Source organism: Ranitomeya imitator, chromosome 3 (genome assembly GCF_032444005.1).
Source record: "Ranitomeya imitator isolate aRanImi1 chromosome 3, aRanImi1.pri, whole genome shotgun sequence".
NCBI lineage: Eukaryota > Metazoa > Chordata > Amphibia > Anura > Dendrobatidae > Ranitomeya > Ranitomeya imitator.
The window spans coordinates 420978267-420994756 of NC_091284.1; positions in this window are offsets into that span (position 1 = coordinate 420978267).

A 16490-nucleotide genomic window follows, 5' to 3' on the forward strand; every position below is an offset into this window, starting at 1 on the left:
CATATTCCGGAAGATGTCGTTCACAAAGTCTAGGAAAACGGCTGGGGCATTACAGAGCTCGAAGGGCATCACCAGATATTCATAGTGTCCATCCCTGGTGTTAAAATCCGTCTTCCATTCGTCCCCCTCACAGATGCGAATCAGGTTGTAAGCACCCCGCAGATCTAATTTAGTAAATACCCTTGCTCCCCAAAGCCTATCAAAAAGCTCAGATATTAGGGGCAGAGGATACTTATTCTTAACGGAGATGGCGTTAATACCCCTGTAAGCTATGCATGGACGTAGTTCCCCATTCTTCTTCTGCACGAAAAAGAACCCAGCCCCAGCAGGTGACACTGACTTCCTCATGAACCCTTTTGCCAGATTTTCTTGAATGTACTGAGACATTGCCTCTGTCTTCCGGAGAGATAACGGATAGACTTGACCCCGGGGAGGCTCAGCACCAGGCAAGAGATCAATAGGACAGTCATGGGGGAGGTGGGGCGGAAGGATCTCCGCCGCCTTTTTGGAGAACACGTCCGCATAGGACCAATATTGCTTGGGGAGAGAGGATAGATCTGCGGGTATCTCAGTAGTAGCAACCTGAACGCACTCCCTCTGACACCTATCCCCACAAGATTCACCCCATCCCAGAATTCTGCCTGAGGACCACTCGATATGAGGAGAGTGGTACCGTAGCCAGGGTATCCCCAACAGGACCTCATCAATTCCCTCAGGAATGACGAACAGATATATAGTCTCCTGATGGGTTGGCGACATGGACAGAGTAAAAGGGATGGTCTGGTGTGTTATCTGTGAGGGCAGTGTCGACCCATTCACCACTCGTACCATTACTGGTTGAGCTAGCATTACCAGGGGTATTGCGTGACGTTGGGCGAAGACAGAAGACATAAAATTGCCCTCTGCCCCAGAATCCACGCAGAGCTCTACCGAGTGGGTGGATGAGCCTATAATTATTGTCCCCTGAAAGGACAATTTGGAGGCAAACGTCGCTGTGTCTAGTGTACCTCCACCTACTACCACTAGACGCTGACGTTTCCTCGACCGCTGGGGACATCTGGTGGCAAGATGTCCTGACTGCTGGCAAAGATGATAGACCTTGAGTGCCCTAGCAGTCCGGGACTTAGATTCTGCTCGTGACTCTTCCATGGCCTCATGTGACTCAAGGACCAGGACCAGGATATTCCAGAGGTTTGGCGAAGGTGGGAGCCAGCCGAAACCTCTGCCTACACTGGGCTCGCTCTAACCTCCTCTCAATACGAGTGGAGACAGCTATTAACTCCTCCAGTGTGGCAGGAATCTCCCTAGTGGCTAGAGCGTCCTTCACGTGATCAGCCAGCCCCCTCCAAAATAGGGGGATAAGGGCTTTATCCGACCACTCCAGAAACTATACTGGATGATGCTGGGAACTTTACAGAATATTTTCCCATGCTCGAGTTCATATGAGGACATCCAGCAGAGGGCGCATCACAGCAACTGAAGGTAACTACAGGTCATTGATTTACATTCCATTCATTCCATGGGGTTTTACAATAAAAAGAAGAATTTAAACCTCAGTTTAGGGGAAAAACAGGCGATGAAATCACTAGCCTCAAATAATAACATTGTGATCAGATCAGCAGACAAGGGGGGAGGGATAGTGATACAAAATCGTTGTGACTATATTAATGAAGCTTTAAAAATTCTCTCAGATAATAACTATTATAAGAAAAGTTCCTTTAAAAACTATGCATCCTCCATACAGAAATATAATGATCTTATTGCAGAAGGATTGACTCTAAATATTTTTAGTAACAAAGAGAAAAGTTTTTTATGCGTAAAAAACCCCAGTATCCCATTTTTTTATCATTTGCCAAAAATACACAAAAATATACAAAATCCCCCAGGCAGGCCCATTATTGCAGGTATAAATTCACTGACTTCCAATCTTGCACAATATATTGATCGAATTATGCTTACACATGTTTTTAATCTTAATAGCCATCTTCGTGATTCCTCCCATTTATTAGTGCTTTTACAGAAAGTTTTATGGAAACCTCAGTACATCTTTCTTACTATGGATGTTTCAGCACTGTACTCAAACATCCCACACGATGTTGGACTACTATGTTTTGATTACTTCCTTAAATTTGATAATAGGCTCTCCTCAATTTAAAAAAACTTTCTAATTAAAGGATTGGATTTTATACTAAAAAATAACTATTTTACCTTCGAAAATGAATTTTATCACCAGATCAAAGGGACCGCAATGGGCTCGAAAGTAGCACCTACATTCGCAAATCTTTTTCTGGGGGTTTTTGAGGAACTATTTATTTTAAATGAAACATGGCAGAAACAAATTATTTTTTATAAAAGGTTTATAGATGACTTGATATTTATTTGGGATAACACAGAAAATAATGTTGATAATTTCATCCAGCAAATTAATAATAATAACTGGGGTCTTTCATTTACTGCCCTTTATGATAATAATAACATCAATTTCTTGGATGTTACACTCTTTATAAAAGATGGCAACATCTGTAGCAAAACATTTTTTTAAAAAGTTGATGCAAATAGCTACATTCATTTCAGCAGTGGTCATTACTCCAAATGGTTAAACAATATTCCAAATAACCAATTCCGTCGAATTAGAAAGAACTGCACTGCTGATATCGACTATAAGGAACAATCCACCATATTGAGTAAAAAATTTCGTGCTCAGAACTATCCCACAAATCTAGTAAAACGAGCCTTTGATAATTCTATGAAATTAAATCAAGTAGCACTACTAGATAGTAGAGTAAAAATTCCCGATGATAAAAAATTTGAGATGAATTTTATAACACAGTATAACAATGAACATAAAGAAATACGTGATGTTCTGCAAAAAAACTGGTACATTCTATTAAATGACCCCATTCTGAGTAAAGTTCTCTCTAGAAATCCTAAGATTACCTTCCGCAGGGCACCTACCATCAGGAATATTATAGCACCGAGTCGCCTGAAACCCTTAACAATCCAAGGGATAATCATATTACCAAATCAGAGGGATTTATAAATGTGGATCAAAAAACTGTCTATGCTGCCAAAGCATCAAACATAAAGCAGACAGCATTATCTCTTTTGCCACCAAAGAAAAATTTATGATCTCTCATTTTCTGAATTGCAATTCAGAATATGTAATTTATGTAATTGAGTGCCCTTGTGGCAAACAGTATGTTGGTAGAACCACTCAACCACTCCATCTACGGTTAAATTCACACAGGCACAACATAAAAAAGGGCCTCCTTACCCATGGACTATCTAGACATTACACTTTTATACATAATAAGGATTTTAATAATTTAAAAATCAGTCCCATTGATCACATCCCTGAAAAAGTTCCCAACAGAACCATGAAATTAAATAGAAAGGAGGTGTATTGCAGTGATTTTCAACCTTTTTTGAGCCGCGGCACACTTTTTATACTTAAAAAAATCCCGAGGCACACCACCAACCAAAATGGCACAAAATGGTGCGTCCAGGTTTGAGATGAAAGTCTGCAGTCATTCTATGTGACTGCAGGCTTCTGAATTCTCACAGCGCAAGCACTGCACACTTTCAGGATTCTACCTTGCCGGTGGCCAGAGTGGACGGTCATGACAGCACAAGTATGTGATTTGGATACTTCTGGCCACATTCTAACTAGACGTGTCCGACCTCAGTCAATTCATTTTCATTGAATGAGGCCACACATGTCTAGTCAGCACGTGACCGCATGTATGTAAATCACCAACATCAGAGAATTATGATAGCAGTGTGCACTGTGAGAATTCAGAAGTCTGCAGTCACATAGTATGACTGCAGACTCATCACAACCTTGGACATCCCCTTTAATGTTCCTAACAAATAAAAATGAGAATTAGTATCACAAAAAAAACACATTTACATCCAGGTACCTGATAGATGACGTTGTTTGTGGAGTTGCCTCTTTCTTTTCATCTTCACCTTGTCCAGATGCCATGATGACTCTTCTCATCCACCGGCAGAGCTCGTTTCTGCAGACTTCCATCTTCTCCTGTCTTCTGCAGCACATCCCGACACAACACCCTTAAAGATAGCAGTGTTATTATAATGCTCCGGAATAACAATATCTGCCCTAGGCTGAGCCCCTGAGTAAATAATTGCCCCTCACTTTATTCCCAGCACATAATATGACCCTCACTGTCCCTCTTATGGTACATGCCATCCACACTACCCTCTCTCTCTTTTCCATACTTCACACTGCCTTCTCATACTGTGTCCCTCATAGAGAGCCCAGTCTCTCTACTGTGCCCCTTCATTACACTCCTCCTACTTGGCATACTGTCTCCTCCTGGCTGTTACCCTCACACTACTCAGTATCTATTATGTGTCCACTCACACTTTCATCCCCCCATACTGTCTGCACATATTTCTAATAGCCTCCTCCTGTACATCCCCCCCTGCTAACATACCCCTTTGCTCTCTCCATATTTCCTCCTCACACATTCCCCCGACTCCCCATACTGTCCTCACACATCCCATCACCGTTGCTCCCAGTACTGTCAGCACACATTTTTCCCCTCGCTACTGTGTCCACCCCCATCTCCCCACTCACCCCCACAGAATATATCCACTGCCCTTCCGATAGAATAAATCCATCCCCTTCCACAGAATAAATGCACCCTGCCCCACACATGCTAAATAAATTCCAGCCCCCCCCCCACGTACACACTGAATAAATCCCCCCCACACACTGAATAAATCCCCCCCACACACTGAATAAATCCCCCCCACACACTGAATAAATCCCCCACACACACTGAATAAATCCCCCCCACACACTGAATAAATCCCCCCACTCACTGAATAAATCCCCTCCACACACTGAATAAATCCCCCCACACACTGAATAAATCCCCCCCACACTCTGAATAAATCCCCCCCACAGAATAAATCCCCCCCACACACTGAATAAATCCCCCCCACACACTGAATAAATCCCCCCAAACACACTGAATAAATCCCCCCCAAACACACTGAATAAATCCCCCCACACTTAATAAATCCCCCCACACACTTAATAAATCCCCCCCAAACACACTGAATAAATCCCCCCACACACTGAATAAATCCCCCCAAACACACTGAATAAATCCCCCCACACTGAATAAATCCCCCCACACACTGAATAAATCCCCCCCACACACTGAATAAATCCCCCCACACTTAATAAATCCCTCCCACACACTTAATAAATCCCCCCACACACTTAATAAATCCCGCCACATACTCCCCATAAACCCGCCCCACGCTGAATCTTCGGTGTCTTCAGCTCCACAGCACAGGAGCACTTACCACCAGGTCTCTTCTGTCTCCTGCGCGCCGGATAGTGACACCAGCAGCGTGATCACATGACTTGATCACGCTGCTGGCGTCGCTCTGACCCAGCGGTCAGAGCCTCAATTGTACTCGCAGCTGGTAGATGTCTGCGAGTACAATTGATCTCCGGGAGCCGGCGCGCTGCAGCTTCTCTGTGCCGGCTGTCAGCTTGACAGTCGGCACAGAGAACAGCTGACTCCCGTTCCCCGCGGCACACCCGACCATGTGTCGCGGCACACTAGTGTGCCGCGGCACACTGGTTGAAAAACACTGGTGTATTGGATGTACAAACTAGGGAGCTTGAAACCGCAGGGTCTGAATGAGATCACTGAGGCTTTCATTTAATTTGGTATTATATATACAGAATTGTTTTTGTAATCTCTATATTTTAAAAATGCTAACCTATATATATATTTTTAATTCATGAAAATGATCAAATAATTAGTTTGATGTATTTATTGTCCCTTGATATGAACAATGTTTTTAATTATTTAATTATTTATTTTTTATAATGTAATCTATATATCCTAATTCATGAGAAATATATTTAGTAAATAATTAAAAAAAAAAAAAAAAAGATGTCGTATGTGGAATTTCCTGAAGAAGAGGTCGCACTGACCTTGAAACGCGTTGAATAAACCACCTTTTAAATTTATTATCCTTGGAACTTCTTCATTAAGGCAGCGCGGATTTAACCCACAACTCCTGCACAGTTTATATTATGGGGTTTTACAGGCAGGAGCACAGCTGCATTAGCAGGCTTCTGCTTGTAAAATTAGTTAACCCCTTCAGATGGATTTACAGCGTGGGATGAGACTGATCATCGGAAGGTATGGGATATTGTTGTTTTTTTATTTTACCTTTTTTACAGAACGAGGGTCTTCAGGTGGATTACCAGGATAATAAAATATTACAACAACCTGTGTATTTATTTAATTAAAATACTTTGTAATAATGTGTGTGTGTTTTTTAACCATTTCATACAATTGGATTAATAATGGATAGGTGTCATAATTGATGCCTCTCCATTATTAATCTGGCTAAATGTCACCCTACAATAGCAAGGTGACATTAACCCTTTATTACCCATATCCCACCGCTACACGCGAATGGGAAGAGAGTGGCCAAGTGCCAGAATAGGCGCATCTTTCAGATGTGCCTTTTCTGGGGTGGCTGGGGGCAGATGTTTTTAGCCAGGGGGGGCAATAACCATGGACCCTCTCCAGGCTATTAATATGTGCCCTCAGTCACTGGCTTTACCACTCTGGCGGAGAATATTGCGCGGGAGCCCACGCCAATTTTTTCCGCGATTTAACCCTTAAATTTAATAGCTAGAGCACCCAAATTTTGCACATACATACTACTAACATTAGTAGTGTGGAATATGCCAAAAAAATGGGATATGAGATGGTTTACTGTTAAACCGGCTTTTAAGCTATCTAGCGCTGCATTAAATATAAATATATATATATATATATATGTGTCTCCCTGACATATATATATATATATATATAGAACCAAACACATGGGCCACCTGCATAGCGAACAAGTCTGTAGAAACCTGTTCACACCACCAAAGAACTTGAAAACACAAAAGCGCACAGAGAGGTAAAAAAATACTCTGTTGTAAAAAGGTCACAGTAAATAAGCAAGTGCTAGTCAAAAAATGAAAAAAAAACAAACAGGGTATTTAGTTAATACGTTTTTTTGCAAAAAAAGTATGTTAAGCTGCTCCACTAATCGCCAAGGTATAGCCATAATAGAGCAGTCCTGTCTAATGTATATAATCCCTATCTGATGTATTTAAAAACCTGATCATCTGTATAGTACCTGTATGAACAGGGCTCAGAGAGAAAATATCCACGTTGAACATGCGAGATGGAACAGCTACAATGCAAATGACCCACAGAGGAGTGGTGAACTCCCCAGTCTTGTAGAAACAAGAGAACAATTATAGAACCAAAAACACATGGGCCACCTGCATAGCGAACAAGTCTGTAGAAACCTGTTCACACCACCAAAGAACTTGAAAACACAAAAGCGCACAGAGAGGTAAAAAAATACTCTGTTGTAAAGAGGTCACAGTAAATAAGCAAGTGCTAGTCAAAAAATGAAGAAAAAAAACAGGGTATTTAGTTAATACGTTAACTAGAGCTAGAGCACCCAAATTTTGCACATACATACTACTAACAGTAGTGTGAAATATGCAAAAAAATGGGATATGAGATGGTTTACCGTATGTAAACCATATCTCATATCATGTCGGGTTTGTGAAGGAGATAGGAAAAGCCGGCAATTGAATTACCGGCTTTTAAGCTATCTAGCGCTGAATTAAATATAAATATATATATATATATAGGTGTTTCCCTGACATATATATCTATAATATAACACTGGGAGCGTCACTCTGTCCGAAGCCTTTATAGACTGCGCAAGCGCAAGCGCAGTCTGGGCCTCACAGAGTGACGCTCCCAGGAGATCGCGGTATGCGTAAACACTGAACGCACACCGCAATCTCCACCGGAGAGTCAGGGATCGCCAGGAGGGTAAGTATATTCACCTGTCCCCCGTTCCAGCGCTGCGTGCGGCTCCGTCTCCTGGGTCCTCTGCTGTGACGTTCCCAGTTCAGAGGGCACGATGATGCGCTTAATGCGCGCCGGCGCCGCCCTCTGACTGAATAGTCACAGCCAGAGGAGCCGGAAGATGGCGGCGCGCAGCGCTGGAACGGGACAGACAGGTGAGTATAGCAAGTGCTGGGGGCCTGAGCTAGCGGTGACTACGGCACCTGACCCCCACAGCACGCCGGTGTCCCCGCCTGCTCAGGCCCCCAGCACTCGGCGCCCAGCGACGGTAGGTGAGTATGGTATTTTTTTTTTATATATGGCAGCAGCATACGGGGCATATATAATGGAGCATCTTATGGGGGGCATATAATACAATGGTGGCGCAGGATGGGAGCAGCACATGACAGAACGGGGGCGCAGGATGGCAGCAGCACATGACAGAACGGGCGCAGGATGGCGGCAGCACATGACAGAACGGGCGCAGGATGGTAGCAGCACATGACAGAACGGGGGCGCAGGATGGAAGCAGCACATGACAGAACGGACGCAGGATGGCAGCAGCACATGACAGAACGGGCGCAGGATGGTAGCAGCACATGACAGAATGGGGGCGCAGGATGGGAGCAGCACATGACAGAACAGGGGCGAAGGATGGCAGCAGCACATGACAGAACGGGCGCAGGATGGCAGCAGCACATGACAGAATGGGGGCGCAGGATGAGAGCAGCACATGACAGAACAGGGGCCCAGGATGGGAGCAGCACATGACAGAACAGGGGCGGAGGATGGCAGCAGCACATGACAGAACGGGGGCGCAGGATGGGAGCAGCACATGACAGAACGGGGGCGCAGGATGGCAGCAGCACATGACAGAACGGGCGCAGGATGGGAGCAGCACATGACAGAACGGGGGCGCAGGATGGCAGCAGCACATGACAGAACGGGCGCAGGATGGGAGCAGCACATGACAGAACAGGGGCGCAGGATGGGAGCAGCACATGACAGAACGGGGGCGCAGGATGGCAGCAGCACATGACAGAACGGGGGCGCAGGATGGGAGCAGCACATGACAGAACGGGCGCAGGATGGGAGCAGCACATGACAGAACAGGGGCGCAGGATGGGAGCAGCACATGACAGAACAGGGGCGCAGGATGGGAGCAGCACATGACAGAACAGGGGCGAAGGATGGCAGCAGCACATGACAGAACGGGCGCAGGATGGCAGCAGCACATGACAGAATGGGGGCGCAGGATGAGAGCAGCACATGACAGAACAGGGGCCCAGGATGGGAGCAGCACATGACAGAACAGGGGCGGAGGATGGCAGCAGCACATGACAGAACGGACGCAGGATGGGAGCAGCACATGACAGAACAGGGGCGCAGGATGGGAGCAGCACATGACAGAACAGGGGCGAAGGATTGCAGCAGCACATGACAGAACGGGGCGCAGGATGGGAGCAGCACATGACAGAACGGGGGCGCAGGATGGCAGCAGCACATGACAGAATGGGCGCAGGATGGGAGCAGCACATGACAGAATGGGGGCGCAGGATGAGAGCAGCACATGACAGAACAGGGGCCCAGGATGGGAGCAGCACATGACAGAACAGGGGCGGAGGATGGCAGCAGCACATGACAGAACGGGGCGCAGGATGGGAGCAGCACATGACAGAACGGGGGCGCAGGATGGCAGCAGCACATGACAGAATGGGCGCAGGATGGGAGCAGCACATGACAGAACGGGGGCGCAGGATGGCAGCAGCACATGACAGAACGGGCGCAGGATGGGAGCAGCACATGACAGAACAGGGGCGCAGGATGGGAGCAGCACATGACAGAACGGGGGCGCAGGATGGCAGCAGCACATGACAGAACGGGGGCGCAGGATGGGAGCAGCACATGACAGAACGGGCGCAGGATGGGAGCAGCACATGACAGAACAGGGGCGCAGGATGGGAGCAGCACATGAAAGAACAGGGGCACAGGATGGGAGGAGCACATGACAGAACGGGGGCGCATGATGGGAACAGCACATGACAGAACGGGTGCAGGATGGGAGCAGCACATGACAGAACGGGGGCGCAGGATGGCAGCAGCACATGACAGAACGGGCGCAGGATGGGAGCAGCACATGACAGAACGGGGGCGCAGGATGGGAGCAGCACATGACAGAACGGGGGCGCAGTATGGCAGCAGCAGATGACAGAACGGGCGCAGGATGGGAGCAGCACATGACAGAACAGGGGCGCAGGATGGGAGCAGCACATGAAAGAACGGGGGCACAGGATGGGAGCAGCACATGACAGAACGGGGGCACAGGATGGGAGCAGCACATGACAGGATGGGAGCAGCAAATGACAGAATGGAGGCGCAGGATGGGTGCAGAACATGTCACAATGGGGGCGCAGGATGGGTGCAACACATGACAGAATGGGGGCGCAAAATGGGTGCAGAACATGTCAGAATGGAGGTGCAGGATGGGTGCAGAACATGTCAGAATGGGGGCGCAGGATGGGAGCAGCACATGTCACAATGGGGGCGCAGGATGGAAGCAGCACATGACAGAATTGGGGCGCAGGATGGGTGCAACACATGACAGAATGGGGGCGCAAGATGGGTGCAACACATGGCAGGATGGGGGCGCAGGATGGGTGCAGCACATGACAGGATGGGGACGCAGGATGGAGCAGCACATGTCAGAATGGGGGTGCAGGATGGGAGCAGCACATGTCAGAATGGGGGTGCAGGATGGGTGCAGCACATGTCAGGATGGGGATGCAGGATGGAGCAGCTCATGACAGGATGGGGACGCAGGATGGAGCAGCACATACCAGGATGGAGACCATATACCAATATAGATGCTAGCCACCCGGGCGTAGAACGGGTTCAATAGCTAGTATATATATATATATATATATATGTATATATACCTATTCTATGTGTATATATCTACTCTAATCTAACCTGTCAGTGTGATTTTACTGTACACTGCGCTGAATTGCCGGCTTTTCAAAGGACACCGGTGCGTAAAAATCGGACAGCACTCGCATGGTGCGAGTGCTGTGCGTTTTTTTTTCTCACACCCATTGACTGGGAAAAGTAAGATCCCTGCCCGGACAGCGGGACAGAGTCTCAAAATCGGGACTGTCCCACTGGATCCGGGACGGTTGGGAGGTATGCATATACACTGTACATATACCCTGTACACTATATAAAAAACTACTACTCCCAGCATGCTATGTCAGTAATCTGCGGTAAAACTACTACTTCCAGCATGCTAAGTCAGTAATCTGTGTTAAAACAACTACTCCCAGCATGCTGTTTTTGTAATACATGATAAAACTACTACTCCCAGCATGCAATGTCAGTAATCTGTGGTGAAACTACTACTGTAAGTTACTGTAGTCACAAGTGCATCCAAAAATAGTGCACTCTTCAATGTAGGACACTGATGTCACAGGGCGAGGATTCATTTTTATTAATATTTTTAATGCATTTAATTAAAAAACTTATAGTTAAATTAACAGAAATGGACCCACAGCATGCTGCATCACTGTGACGTCTAGTAGTCATCTTGATATTGTACACACAGCCCTTGAATAACATGGCATCCTACCAGCTTACTACTAAGCTATCTATGCCAAAGGAGAGACAAGTATGGAGTCTCCCTTTGCTCCTCTGTGGCACTGCCAAGGAGCAGTAGGCACCCCAGGTCCTGGCACAGAGTGACTGCTGGGATACGCACACACTCCTGGCATTTCCTTCCTGGTAAGTTTCTTCCCACAATGCAGCCCATCCTGCCATGGAGGAACACACAGTCCAGCAGTGGTGCCATGCACACACACAACATAACTTACACACTTGGCACTATGGCTGTGCGGCCATGCTGAGTAGCCTCCTCCACCGCAGTCACCACAACTCCTTTGTCCGTAGGTGTCTGAGAACTAAGCAGCAGCGGCTGTGGAGTTCAGCAGGGAGGAGCCAGACTAAAAGGAGGAGAGGAAGGGGCGGGAGTGTGGGAAAAGTAAGAGCCCGGTTGGGACAGCGGGGCAGAGTCTCAAAATTGGGACTGTCTTGCTGGATCCGAGATGGTTGGGAGGTCTGCAGCACTATTTACGGACTTGACAAGAGGAGGGAAATCTGTAATGGTGGCATGGTCTCCCAGCCTTTCTGTGCCCTAAGTCAGCACTCTGTGAGCAACCCTTGTTAATTACATGGGATTTTAAAAAAAGAGTAATTGGTGCAGACAGACTCCTCAGACACAGGATTGGGAGCCATCTTTTTCAAACTATAAATGGTGAAGAACACCCAGTACTATATTTTAGCAGGAAGTTGACTCCGGTAGGAAAAAACTAAGCTATCGTAGAGCGCAAATGCTTAGCTGTAAAGTGAGCACTAGAGTTTTTGAAGTATTACCTTTTTGGTAGGTGATTTAAGTTTGTATTATGCCCCACTGATATGGATGAAACATAGTAAGAAATAAACCGCTAGGGTAACAAGGTAGTTTCTCTTGCTGCAGAATTTTAATTTCTCCATAGGACATAGACCAGGGAACTCACAGGGGAATGCTGATGCGTTATCAAGAATTTATTGTATAGTGGTTTAAAATACCCTGATCTCTGATCTGAAAAGGGGGGATATGTAGGCGGACGACAGGGAAGATACTGGAAGCAATATATATCTCTCCTATAAAGTTAAGCTGGGTGAGATATTAAAAACAAGTTTTGGTGCAGCAGCTTAGGTGCTGAGCCATTTTATTTATGGTAGTTTCGCATTGGGTTTTATTGGAGTGATGAGGAGGATTTAGTGGTGGGCGCATAGCAAATGTGGTGCCAATATTCAAAAAGGGCTCTAAAAGTGACCCTGGAAATTATAGGCCAGTAAGTCTAACCTCTATTGTTGGTAAAATATTTGAAGGGTTTCTGAGGGATGTTATTCTGGATTATCTCAATGAGAATAACTGTTTAACTCCATATCAGCATGGGTTTATGAGAAATCGCTCCTGTCAAACCAATCTAATCAGTTTTTATGAAGAGGTAAGCTATAGACTGGACCACGGTGAGTCATTGGACGTGGTATATCTCGATTTTTCCAAAGCGTTTGATACCGTGCCACACAAGAGGTTGGTACACAAAATGAGAATGCTTGGTCTGGGGGAAAATGTGTGTAAATGGGTTAGTAACTGGCTTAGTGATAGAAAGCAGAGGGTGGTTATAAATGGTATAGTCTCTAACTGGGTCGCTGTGACCAGTGGGGTACCGCAGGGGTCAGTATTGGGACCTGTTCTCTTCAACATATTCATTAATGATCTGGTAGAAGGTTTACACAGTAAAATATCGATATTTGCAGATGATACAAAACTATGTAAAGCAGTTAATACAAGAGAAGATAGTATTCTGCTACAGATGGATCTGGATAAGTTGGAAACTTGGGCTGAAAGGTGGCAGATGAGGTTTAACAATGATAAATGTAAGGTTATACACATGGGAAGAGGGAATCAATATCACCATTACACACTGAACGGGAAACCACTGGGTAAATCTGACAGGGAGAAGGACTTGGGGATCCTAGTTAATGATAAACTTACCTGGAGCAGCCAGTGCCAGGCAGCAGCTGCCAAGGCAAACAGGATCATGGGGTGCATTAAAAGAGGTCTGGATACACATGATGAGAGCATTATACTGCCTCTGTACAAATCCCTAGTTAGACCGCACATGGAGTACTGTGTCCAGTTTTGGGCACCGGTGCTCAGGAAGGATATAATGGAACTAGAGAGAGTACAAAGGAGGGCAACAAAATTAATAAAGGGGATGGGAGAACTACAATACCCAGATAGATTAGCGAAATTAGGATTATTTAGTCTAGAAAAAAGACGACTGAGGGGCGATCTAATAACCATGTATAAGTATATAAGGGGACAATACAAATATCTCGCTGAGGATCTGTTTATACCAAGGAAGGTGACGGGCGCAAGGGGGCATTCTTTGCGTCTGGAGGAGAGAAGGTTTTTCCACCAACATAGAAGAGGATTCTTTACTGTTAGGGCAGTGAGAATCTGGAATTGCTTGCCTGAGGAGGTGGTGATGGCGAACTCAGTAGAGGGGTTCAAGAGAGGCCTGGATGTCTTCCTGGAGCAGAACAATATTGTATCATACAATTATTAGGTTCTGTAGAAGGACGTAGATCTGGGTATTTATTATGATGGAATATAGGCTGAACTGGATGGACAAATGTCTTTTTTCGGCCTTACTAACTATGTTACTATGTTACTATGTTACTTGTCACTTCTGCTCCAGTACGGGAGGCTTAGCCAACTTAGCTGGCTAAGAGAGAGGTCGTTCAGTGCCATTAGTGGCGCCGTGTAAATATACACAATAAATATTTACATCCAGTAAGTCACCATTTACATCTCATCTTATTTCAAACTGTTGTCTTCTTTATTTCAACAAACCTTCATATCGACGTCCTAACTCTGGGTCTAGGTCATTGCAGTTTGCTGCACTAATCACCACATCCCTGAAAATAAAAAATGTCACATGTATGTACAGATATGTTTTCTGAATAAGAAATCTCCACACACAACGCAGCTAAATACAGACATGCACTCACCATTAATATATCATTAGACATTATGCAACCCACCATTCCAAATGTAAATTGTAATCCACCACTGTGCCCCACTCTAACTATAAATTATTATTATTATTTATTGTTATAGCGCCATTTATTCCATGGCGCTTTACATGTGAGGAGGGGTATACATAATAAAAACAGATACAATAATCTTGAACAATACAAGTCATAACTGGTACAGGAGGAGTGAGGACCCTGCCCGCGAAGGCTCACAATCTACAAGGGATGGTGTGAGAATACAGTAGGTGAGGATTGAGCTGGTCAAATAGCCACTTTTCCCCACCCAATTAATATATACAGCTCTGGCAAAAAATAAGAGACCACAAAATCAAAACCCCGTTATGGGCAGCCGAATCTCCAAACCTGAACCCCATTGAAAATTTCTGGAATGTAATCAAGAGGAAGATGGATAGTCACAAGCCATCAAACAAAGAAGAACTGCTTGCATAGAAATACATGCAGTCGCACGCTCCGGTCCCGAGTGCTGGCGGCAGTGCAGGCGGCAGTGGCGGGTATTGATGCGAGAGACTCGTGCAAGCTTCTCGCATTGCACTCGCAAATGTGACCCCGGCCTAACACTCAATACATAATTTCCTCTCCCCCACCCTCAATTAATCATAATTTGCTGTCCCCCACCCTCCACCCTCAATTATTCATGATTTGCTCTTCCCCACCTTCAATACATAATCCTTTACTCTCCTCTACCCTCAATTCATCATCATTTACTGACCCCATCCCGTTTTAATACATCATCATTTAATCCTCCACCCTCAATTCATCATTATTTGCTCTCCCCCACCCCCTTCCTTTCAGTTCAACATAATCAGCTCTACCTCACTCTCAGTACAGCATCATTTGACCCCACACCCATTTAATTCATTTTATTAATATTTTTTTTTCATATTTACCTCTAAGGTGATCGCCTGCAGCTCCACTTTTTTGTAGTCAGCGCGTACATGCTAGCACCTGTGTGATGATGTCATCTCGTAGGTACCATTACCAACACATCAAAAACAGGTGGAGGGAGCTCCCCTGAAGCTGCACTGCCAGTGTATGATCATAATCTTCAGAGTACATTTAAGAAGATGGTGTTTGGCCAAAGACATATAAAATCCACAGATGTAAATCTTCTTAATAGACTGTGACAAGATCTCTTATAAATAAGTGTAGTTCCCTGAATGGAATGAGTGAACCAGGGCATTGCTAAGAAAAAAGTAAAAATGCAGCAATCTCCTAGTGAGAGGAAAGGAGGAAAGAAAAGTATAATGTGAACTAGCATGCTGTAGATGGAGTGACCCTGATAAAAATACAGCTCCAGTGCATCTATATTATGACAGTGAAATATGAAGGTGAGACCTAAAGCAAAAATAGCACAAAAGGATTTAAAGTGAACCTGATAGCAGATATTGCTCATCATAAGACTTTTAAAGTATGGTTTTCTCTGAGTCACACTTACTTAGCTGAGTTTATACAGACAGTGTGATTCATTGATGAGCAATGGAGTAAAAATATTTAGAACTTTTGACTTTCAGGCTCCATATCTCACCATCTGCTATTGCGTGTACAGTATGTGAGACTACCATCATTTTATAGACAATCATCTTGGCAATCTCATACATATGGATCGCCCCCAGACACAGGGCCACAGGTTACTTGGTACCGGTCCTTTCTGTCGCAGTTCTGGGGTTGTCACGGTGGCTGGACCCGGTCCGTGACCCTGCTAAGGGGCGTCCAATAAAGAGTGATGGTGCGTAGTGCGAGGAATAACGAGGACACAGGGTTCAGTTTCTTTACCTTTTACTGAAGGTTTCAGGATCCTCAATCCAGGGCACTTTCAACAGGGCTGTCTGAGATCGGCCGGTCCGAAGGCACATCCAGAGTTCCCTTTGCAGGTGGAAATCAGTGTCTACCCACTAGCGCCTGTGT